General features: G+C 46.0%; 1 non-coding gene across 1 annotated transcript; it reads left to right on the top strand.

Annotated features, from left to right (window-relative positions):
• Nucleotides 1–1,042: 1,042 nt before the first annotated feature.
• Nucleotides 1,043–1,124, top strand: TRNAS-UGA (transfer RNA serine (anticodon UGA)). The gene has a single exon. It is a non-coding gene; the product is annotated as a tRNA-Ser (tRNA).
• The last annotated feature ends 9,791 nt before the right edge of the window (nucleotides 1,125–10,915 follow it).

Below are 10,915 nucleotides of genomic sequence, written 5' to 3'. Positions count from 1 at the left end.
CGCACCACGCCCACACGCTTGCCGCCGCCATCCGCACCGCCGCCACACACGCCACCCGTCGCGCCGCCGGCCCCGCACAAGCACGACGCCCCACTCGGCCATGATGTCCCGCGCCAGCCACCCGGACCAAGCGAGGGGAAGAGGCTGCCCACCGCCGGCACCTCCAAGGCTTTGCCTCGCGGCTCTTGCCGACGACGGCGGGGCAGGGAGGGCGAGAGGATGGGGGAGTGACCGGCGGATAGGGTTGGTCCTCTCGGTCGCACGCGGGGGCGACGCGAGAGGAGAGGGGAAAGTTCCCTGTGTGGTAGCAGAAATCTAGCACCGTTGTGTATGTCTCCGATGATGAGAACTTCAAGACATGTTTCAAGGTGCACCGGCACACATGACTATCTTCTCCACATGAAGACCAAGGTTACAAGAATTACTGAAACAAGTTCGTGAGTATATGAGTTTTGCAACTCTTGTTGGATGGTAAAATGGGTGCGGACTGCTTGGTTCGAAATGATGCGGGCTTGAGGGTGAGATGGCCACTACAAACATATCTCCATCGTGCGAACCAACCTGTGGTTCGATGGTTAAAGGAACAGTGGTATCTCCAGCTCATCAGAGTTCAAATTCTGATGCTCGCATTATTTCTGAAATTATTTCAGGATTTTCGGCAATGTGCTTTCAGTGAGAGGAGACGTTCCCGTCGACGACGAGGCGCCTACGGTGACTTCGTAAATCTCAAGATGATATGCCGGCTCAGTCTCCCGAAGATGGTCATTGGGGTAGGGTGTACGTGTGTACGTTCATAAAGGTGAGTGTATGCGCGTATGTATGAGCAATTGCGTCGGTGCTGTGTTAAAAAAATCTACATCTTGAACCGATGCACGTGTCACATTATTCTAAACCAATATCAGCGCCGGATAAACAAAACTGATGATTCTTGGTGAACGAGACTTACTCCTTCCCTGATGAGTTCAAAATTGAACCGTACAATCTGCTTGCTGATCAGTACCTTGCTTTTATATCTTACAGGAGTGAAATCAGCACTTGCATGGTCGACATGTCCGAGTGGTTAAGGAGACAGACTTGAAATCTGTTGGGCTTCGCCCGCGCAGGTTCGATCCCTGCTGTCGACGTATCATTCCTATTTAGTCATTTAGGTCCTTTTCCTTTTTTTTTCTTCCTATTCCTTTCCCTTCCCCCTTTTGTTGTCAGGCCCAATAATAACTCTTCAAGCTGTTTTTCATATCTCTATGGATATCAGTGGCGTGGCTCACAATCGTCTGCTCATCTGGTTTTTACTCAAGCAATCGAACCATGCCTTAAGAACTTAGCTCATAGATCCTGGCCTACTGGGTATAAACAGTTGTGACATTCACAGCAAAAGTTGATTGAAAAAGCTCAACCAAATGGACCCTGAGTAGAACCAGTTGTGACATCCACAACAAGCATAGGAGAGATAGATATGAGAGTGCAGGAACGGCAACGGTACGCGCGTTCACTAATGCGCAGTGATATACTAAATCATTCTATAATAAAATCCCAGCACTTGATAAAACCAATCATGGATGAAACAAACAAATTTCCTTTTGTGACAAGTCAAAACTGACTCGTAGTACAAATCTTGTCACTCAAGAAGTCACTACTCACTAGTGCTATTTTTTTGTTGGTGAAAATGAAGATCGAAGCCCTGCCAATGGCGAGCAAGTCAGTGTTCATCTCACCATCAATGTCAACTGAACCGTATAACTTTCGGCCCCCGAGTAAGTACCAACATCGCCCTCCTTCGTGACGACTTCTAGTAGTCTAGCACAAGGTGAAAATGTTGATGCGTAAGCTGAAAAATAGTACAGTATATTTTTTCAGTCTTGCTGAATTTCAGCACGGAATATTTGTAAATTCCAAGCACCTAAAATCGCACATCATATGTGGAAAAACTAAAACTGATATGAATGCCCACAATCGTGATCGTACTTTGCTAATTGGCCATCGGGTTGTTGAGTGTCTCAACTGGCACGCATTCCAAACAAGCACAATTTTTTATATATCCAATCCATTATTGCATAAATCCAAGAGTTATCAGAGCCATGTAAATAGAAGAAAAGAAACTATTTGAGCAGCAGACTGCTTCCCGGCGACATGCTCTGTTTTCTGAAAAATGTTCAGGCGACAACCTTCAGTTTTACAGAGCAACCATGTCCAATTCATTTTGGCTGGATCTCTTTGTTTCTCATCGATGCAAATAGGCAATGGATCCAGCCGAAAAAGAAAAACAGAAGCAATAACAGAAAACAATCTCGCATAGTCAACAAAAGCTCCATACAGATATATTCGTCGATTCGTGAGTCATAGCAATTCGAGATTTACACAAAGAGAATCCAATCTGTTTTGCTCCTATTACAATTTACGAGATGTCAATATCCCAAGGCTCGCCGACGTCCACCGCGGCTGATCCGGCCGGCGCCGCTCCTCTGGTACGGATGGTGGCGGCAGCGCGCTGTAGACGTGCACGACTCTGCTTCTGACGCCAGGGGCGATGGAGGCGGCGTGCTGGGCGTGTAGTGCGGCGACGCGGCGCTCCTGGAAGGAGTTGACGGCGTGTAATACGGCGACGCGCACGACTCGGCGTCAGACACCACCAGTGGGGACGGAGGCGGCGTGCTGGGCGTGTAATCCGGCGAGGAAGCGTGCCCGGGACCGGGAGGACTCAACGGTGTATAGTAAGGCGATGAAGCAGCGTGCTCTGACGGTGTCAGGGGCGTGTAGTCTGGGGATGCGCCGCGCAGAGGAGACGGCATCATGAAAGCAAGCCGAACAGGGCTCGACGAAGTGTACTCCAGCGACCGCGAAGGGCTCGCCGGAGTGTAGTCGGGGCTCGCAGGAGTGTAGTCGGGGCTCGCCGGCGTGTAGTCGGGGCTCGCGGGAGTGTAGTCCGGGCTCGCCGGAGTGTAGTCGGGGCTCGCCGGAGTGTAGTCCGGGCTCGAGGGAGTGTATTCGGAGCTCGCCGGAGTGTAGTCCGGGCTCGAGGGAGTGTAGTCCGGCTCCGGCGACTGCAGGGGGCTCGACGGAGTGTAGTCCTTGGAGCTCGCGAGCGGCGAAGGGCCCGATGGGGCGTACTCCTCGTGGCCGTAGTAGCCGGCAAACGACGGGTTGCAGCACTCGCCGCCGAAGCCGAAGCCCGGGAAGAAGGGGGCGCACCGGGACGCACCCGGGGTGTACGACGGCGGCGGGAAGAACCCGGATGCGAGCGCCATGGTCGCCGTTTGGAGGTGGCCGGCGGGATCTACAACTAGAGCGCGCGCGTGCGTGCGTACGATGTGGAGAGAGGCGGAGGAGGGGAAGAGCGCGATCGAATCAGTCGGGGCGGGGGCATAATATCGCCGTGATCGCGTGGCGGCCACGCCTACGAGGCCGTCCAGAGTCGGATTCCAAATGCCGAGCTCTATCATGGCGCCAACGCAACGCGGCGGTCACGCACGCCTCCGAGTTCACGCCGGAGCCCATAACACAACGCAACGCGGCGGGAACGAGCAATCCGGCTCAGTAGTAAATTGACATATGATGACAGTAAATTTGTGCACTGTAATTTGTTAATCTGGACACCTCAGTAGTTAATACAACCAGTTAACCAAAGTTTAGTTCTTGTGCACTGTAATTTGTTAATCTGTTACTCCATTTGTTAGTGAATTTTGCTCTTGGGGTTTAGTAGTGAGATAGAATATGCATGGTCCATCATTCAGTTGGAGTATTGCCTAGGTTCAATTAGGTTCAGTAGTGCTCCTAGGTTTAATAGTGTTGCTCCTGTGCTATACTTTGACAGCCTGGATTATTATTTCCAAATTGGAGTAGTAGGGACCATGTAGTGCAATGTACTGTAGTTCCCACTCTTCTCAAGTTTAGACATGTAGTGTAGTGTAGTTCCCTCCTCAAATTAATCCAAATAGTCCAAATTGTTCAAATTAATTCAATTATTCCATATTCAAAATAATCCAAATAATTCAAATTAAACTAAACAATTCAAAATAAACCAACTAACCCAAATTATCCAAAATAGTCCAAATTATCCAAATTAATTCAATTATTCCAAATTATTCAAATTAAACCAATTAACCCATTAGTCCAAATAATCCAAATAGTCCAAACTAGTACAGTATGGTACAATATTATAAAAAGGGATTTATATTTCTGTGCCCCTCCTTTCTTAGTTGTGCTCAGTTTTGCTCCGCCCATTTAATATTGCTCACTTTCCCCCACCTCTACTCACCTCCGCCTCACAGAAGGTCAAATGGTGCCTTGCTGTCGGGTCAATGCCATTGACCGTTACGTCGCCCGGTACTGACGCGTGGGACCCTTGAAAGGATGACAAGTGGGACCGGATAGTAGACAGCTGGGTCATTTGTCCCATAAAAAATAGGGACGAAATCTCTCTCTCACTGTCTCATTTAGCATCCCCCCGCAGCCCGAGAAGCCCACCCCTACGTCTCCCACCGCAAATCCTGCAGCCACCATCGGCGATGACGACGTCGTTGGAGATGTGCTGCGCCAGTGATGTTGTCTTACTAGAGAAGCGCAAGGAGATATGCTCCTTGTTTCCAAGCACCAAAGCTCTCGCGCAGCATGTAACACCCCGGGGATCATGCTACAGTAATCTCCTCCTAATGGTGGCCATGTCATCATGATTACTATGCAAATTGCCACTTGTCCTAAAAATCAAAGTCAAATTCAAATTTAAATTGCAAGTGAAATTATTGTTTCTTCGAGAAGTAAAACTAAAATGTTCACATTATTCTATAAACTCCCCTAATCATTGTCATGTTGAAACCAACATCATTTGACTCACCAATTAACTCCTAGGAAAATATAAAATGGTCCAATAACTACCAAAATAGCCTTTCAAAATAAATAAATGTTTATGTATTTCCAAAGCGCTTGAAACTTTGTGGGCCTCTCCAATGTAATGACTAATATTTATGTGACAAGTTTCTTGATGAAAAAAATTCAATTGGTACTTAAATAAAATACAAAATAGTGGTGAATTAAATAAAATAGAAAAGAAAGAGAAATGAAACAAATAAAAGAAAAGAGGCCCAAGTGGGGCTGGGAGGCCCAACCCACCTCACCTCCTCTCTCTCCTCGCGCTACAGGAGACAGAAGGAGGGCGTGGCGGCCATCCCGCGGCCATGGCCGCTCCCCGACCATGTGTCGGTCATCCCCCCGGCCCCCTCTTAGTTAACGCTGCACCCCGACACCCCCTACTAACCCTAGGTCGTCCACCACCCCTTTTTCCTCGCTTATTTTCTTCGATCTGGTCCACGCCCGACGCGGCCGTCGCCATGACCGAGCTCGCTACCATGGCCACTGTCGGTTCTATATCCGACATATTGATACATCTCCAACGTATCTATAATTTTTTATTGTTCCATGATGTTTTGTTATCAATCTTGGATGTTTTATAATCATTTTATAGTCATTTTATATCATTTTTTGGTAATAACCTATTGACATAGTGCCAAGTGCCAGTTGTGTTTTTTCCATGTTTTTTACATCGCAGGAAATCAATATCAGACGAAGTCAAATACCACGAAACTCCACGAAGAATTTTTATGGGCCAGAAGGAACACAACGGGCCCTGGTTGCACCTGGGGGGAGTCCCGAGGAGGGGACAACCCACCAGGGCGCGTCAGGAGGCCCAGGCGCGCCCTGGTGGGTTGTGCCCACCTCGGGTGCCCCCCGGACCGCCTATTTGCTCTATAAATACCCCAAAAATCCAGAAACCCTTGGAGAGTCGACGAAATATTCATCCAGCCGCCGCAGAGTCCAAAACCACCAGATCCAATCTAGACACCAACTCGGATGGGGTTCACCACCTCCATTGGTGCCTCTCCGGTGATGCGTGAGTAGTTCTTTGTAGACCTTCGGGTCCGTAGTTAGTAGCTAGATGGCTTCCTCTCTCTCACTGAATTCTCAATACAATGGTCTCTTGGAGATCCATATGATGTAACTCTTTTTGCGGTGTGTTTGTTGGGATCTGATGAACTTTGAGTTTATGATCAGTAATATCTTTTTATATCCATGAAATTTATTTCAGTTTGTTTGATCTCTTCTATGCATGATCTCTTATAGCCTCGTATTTCTTCTCCGATATTTGGGTTTTGTTTGGCCAACTTGATCTATTTATCTTGCAATGGGAAGAGGTGCCTGGTAGTGGGTTCAATCTTACGGTGCTTGATCCCAGTGACAAAAAGGGAAACAACACGTATGTATCGTTGCTGCTAAGGATAAAAGGATGGGATCTATATCTATGCAATAGATAAACGGATCTTGTCTATATCATGTCATCGTTCTTATTGCATTACTCCCTTTCTCCATGAACTTAATACACTAGATGCATGCTGGATAGCAGTTGATGTGTGGAGTAATAGTAGTAGATGCAGGCAGGAGTCGGTCTACTAATCTTGGACGTGATGCCTATGTAATGATCATTGCCTGGATATCGTCATAATTATTTGAGGTTCTATCAATTGCCCAACAGTAATTTGTTTACCCACTGTTTGCTATCTTTCTCGTTAGAAGCCACTAGTTAAACCTATGACCCCCGGGTCTTCTTCCTCATATATTTGCTTGCGATCTACTTTTTCTTTGCATTTTTATTATGATATATTAAACCAAAAATACAAAAAATACTTTGTTGCACTTTATTTTATTTGCGATCTATTATTTCAATCTAATACAAATTTCTGGCATTGTTACCCGAAAGGAATTGACAACCCCTTTAACACATCAGATTGCGAGGTGTTGTTATCTGTGTGCAGGTGTTTTTTACGTTGTGTTGCTTGGTTCTCCTACTGGTTCGATAACCTTGGTTTCTTCATTTAGGGAAGAACCTACCGTCGCTGTGCTGCATCATCCCTTCCTCTTTGGGGAAATACCGACGTAGTCCCAGCAAACATGAGCTTTTCTGGCACTATAGTCAGAGAGCAATCGAAAGGAATTTCTGGCGCCGTTGCCGGGGAGGATCTTCAACATAACCAGGTTCCTAATCGCAAATCTCATCTCCTCGCAATTTACATTATTTGCCATTTTCCTCTCGTTTTCCTCTCCCCCACTTCACGAAAATTTGCCGTTTTATTCGCCTCTCTTTTTCCGTTCGCCGTTTTCTCGTCGGATCTGTTTTTGAGTGCAATCTTGTTGTGTAGTCATCATGACTCAAGAGAACACCAAGTTATGTGATTTCTCAAATACCACCAACAATGATTTTATTGGCACTCCACTTGCTCCTCCCGCCACTAGTGCGGAAACTTGTGATATTAATACTGCTTTGCTGAATCTTGTTATGAAAGACCAATTTTCTGGTACTCCTAATGAGGATGCCGCGTCCCATCTCAATACCTTCGTGGAATTATGCGATATGCAAAAGAAAAAAGACGTGGACAATGATGTGGTCAAGATGAAATTATTTCCGTTTTCTGTGCGTGATTCTGCAAAAAATTGGTTCTCTTCTTCCCTCGTAATAGTATTGATTCTTGGAATAAGTGCAAAGATGCTTTTATCACTAAGTATTTTCCTCCCGCAAAAATTATTTCCCATAGAACCCAGATCATGAATTTCAAGCAACCTGAACATGAGCATGTTGCACAATCTTGGGAAAGGATGAAAATGATGCTAAGGAATTACCCAACTCATGGGTTAAATCTTTGGATGATCATACAAAATTTTAATGCGGGGTTGAATTTTGTTTCTTGTAATCTTTTAGATTCCGCCACGGGTGGTACTTTTACAGAAATTACTTTGGGTGAAGCCACCAAATTGCTTGATAATATCATGGCAAATTATTCAAAATGGCATACCGAAAGAGCTCCTACTAATAAAAAGGTTAATTCGATTGAAGAAATTTCTTCTTTGAGTGATAAAGTTGATGCTCTTATGAGATTGGTTGCTAGTAAAAGTGATCCTATTGATTTTAATGATATGCCTTTGTCTACTTTGATTGAGCAAAATAGTGATGCCATTGATGTGAATTTTATTTCTCGCAATAATTTCAACAACAATGCTTATAGAGGAAATTTTAATCCTAGGCCTTTTCCTAGTAATTTCTCTGATAATTATGGTAATTCCTATGGAAATCAATCTTACAATAATAATAGGAATACCTCTGATCTTGAGAATAATATTAAAGAATTTATCAACACGCAAAAAGTTTTCAACACTTCCATAGAAGAAAAGTTGAATAAGATTGATGATTTGTCTAAAAGTTTTGATAGAATTGCTCATGATGTGGAAAATCTCAAGTTGATTTTTTTGCCTAAAGTTGATGAATCAATTAAAGCTCTTTATGTTTCTATGGATGAAAGTAAGAAAAGAATTGCTATGCTTAGAGCTAAAAGAGAATTTCTATCAATTAAAGCTCTTTATGTCTCTTTATTTGAGCACCAGAATGCTTCCCGGCGACATGCTCTGTTTTCACAAAAATGTTCAGGCTATTTGAGCAGTAGAAAAAATAACTATTTGAGTATAAATTTGAAGTTATGAATATTTTTAATTATATACAAACATTAAACTATACAAATGTGCGTACAATTATTGAAATGTTTGTATAATTAACATTATATTTTGAATTGTAATTTTAAAAATCAAATATGTAATACACACATTTATGTAATACACATGTGCATATGTTTTAGAAAAATAGTGCAGGCAAAAGGGACCGCAATATCTGCAGCCAATTTAAGCTCCACATGTGATCTTGTTTGATACATATACGTTCGTTATCCATATTAGAGCATCTCCAGCCATTGCCCCCCCAGGAGGCATAAAATTCGCCGCCTGGGGGCGAGCCGGCGGTATAATCAGCTCTGGGGGCGGTTGGGGCCCAGTCGTCGCCCCCAGGTGCCGATATTGGCCCATTTTCGGCCCACTTTCGGCGAAAAATGGCCCGATATCGGCGCGAATCGGCCCATATTCGGCATGGTTCGGCGTGAATTGTCAACATAATATTTTTTATCACATAGTTCATCACAGAAAATCAATAGAAATAAAATAGTTGAACAAGTAGTTCAATACAAATTATATAGTTTAACAAATAAAAACTCATATTTCATCACACGTCAAGCTAGGCGTCGCTCTTGAGCCTCCATAGGTGCTCCACCAGAACCTGCTGCAGTTGCTGATGCACCTGTGGGTCTCGGATCTCCTGTCGCATATTGAGGTAGGCAGTCTAGGTTGCCGGTAGCTGGCGATCAACTTGGGCAAGAGGACCCTGCCTGTAGTATGGTTCAGTGTCAAACACTGGCTCTTCCTTCTCGCTCTCAACGATCATATTGTGCAAGATGACATAGCAAGTCATGATCTCCCACATTTGATCTTTCGACCAGGTCTGAGCAGGGTACCGGACAACAGCAAATCAAGATTGGAGCACACCAAATGCCCGCTTGACATTCTTCCTGCAAGCCTCCTCAACCTTGGCAAAGTGGGACTTCTTGCCTCCTGGCACAGCGTTTGAGATAGTTTTCACAAATGTAGACCATCTCGGATAGATGCCATCAGCTAGGTAGTACCCCTTGTTGTAGTGCCGCCCATTGACCTCGAAGTTCACCGGAGGAGAATGACCTTGAACAAGCTTGGCAAAGACAGGGGAGCACTGCAACACGTTGATGTTGAGGGAGTCCTGGACTATGGGGTCCTCGGGTGTCCGGGTTATGCGATATGGGCCGGACTGATGGGCCGTGAAGATACAAGATAGAAGACATTCCCTCGTGTCCGGATGGGACTCTCCTTTGCGTGGATGGCAAGCTTGACGCCTGGATGTGTAGTTTCCTTTCTTTGTAAACCGACTCTGTACAACCCTAGGCCCCTCCGGTGTCTATATAAACCGGAGGGTTTAGTCCGTAGAGACGAACACAAATCGTACAGGCTAGACATCTAGGGTTTAGCCATTACGATCTCGAGGTAGATCAACTCTTGTAACCCCTATACTAATCAAAGTCAATCAAGAAGGAAGTAGGGTATTACCTCCATTAAGAGGGCCCGAACCTGGGTAAACATCGTGTCCCCTGCCTCCTGTTACCTTCGATCCTCATACGCATAGTTCGGGACCCCCTACCCGAGATCGGCCGATTTTGACACCGACATTGGTGCTTTCATTGAGAGTTCCACTGTGTCGTCGGCAGAAGGATCGATGGCTCGTTCGATCATCAACAACGATGTTGTTTCCGGGGAGACTTTCCTCCCCCGATCAACCTTTTGTATTCGGTGGCTTCGCTTTGCGCGCCAATTCAGTTGTCGCCTTGAGTAGATCGACAGCTACGCCCCCGGTCATCAGATCAGATTCGGGAGCCTGAATTACGTCGCTGATATCCGAGGAGACTTGATCTTTTAAGGGTTCACGGCCTCGACCACTATTCCTCATCTCCAAGAAGACAACCCATCGGATCTGTCATCAGACGCCGCTCAAAGGCCAACTGCTATCCCTGCCCTGGCCATAGAGCCAGAGCAGGTTACCTCATCCGAAGATAGGATCTTAAATCCCATCGGACCCTCCCCTTCCATGGAGCCCTTTGTCAAAGACCCGGAGGTGGCGCTATGTTCGGCGAGCCTGGGATCAAGCAGGACCGTCCTTGTCATCGAGGAGCCGAATTCGTCTCTGGATTCCAACCCCGAACTCTTAAGATCTGCGTCTGGTGAACACAACATTGCGGAATCTGCCATGCCCGGCCCCTGAGGTCCTCGGCTCCCCGTCCAGCCCGCACTCTTAAGCGAGGCCTTGGACCTAATGCGATCTCTTGCCATCACGGAGGGATCACCTCCGAATCACACAGAGTCCGAACTAGAGGCTGAGTGCGGGCAATTTTACGTCCCACCCAGCACCCACTTGATAGCCACTGTCGAGGATTTAACCGACATGCTCGACTATGCCTCTGAAGACATTGAT

Source organism: Triticum aestivum, chromosome 4D (genome assembly GCF_018294505.1).
Source record: "Triticum aestivum cultivar Chinese Spring chromosome 4D, IWGSC CS RefSeq v2.1, whole genome shotgun sequence".
Classification (NCBI taxonomy): Eukaryota; Viridiplantae; Streptophyta; class Magnoliopsida; order Poales; family Poaceae; genus Triticum; species Triticum aestivum.
The sequence above is the reverse complement of the archived record's forward strand: the minus strand, read 5'-3'. Positions and strand labels throughout refer to the sequence as shown.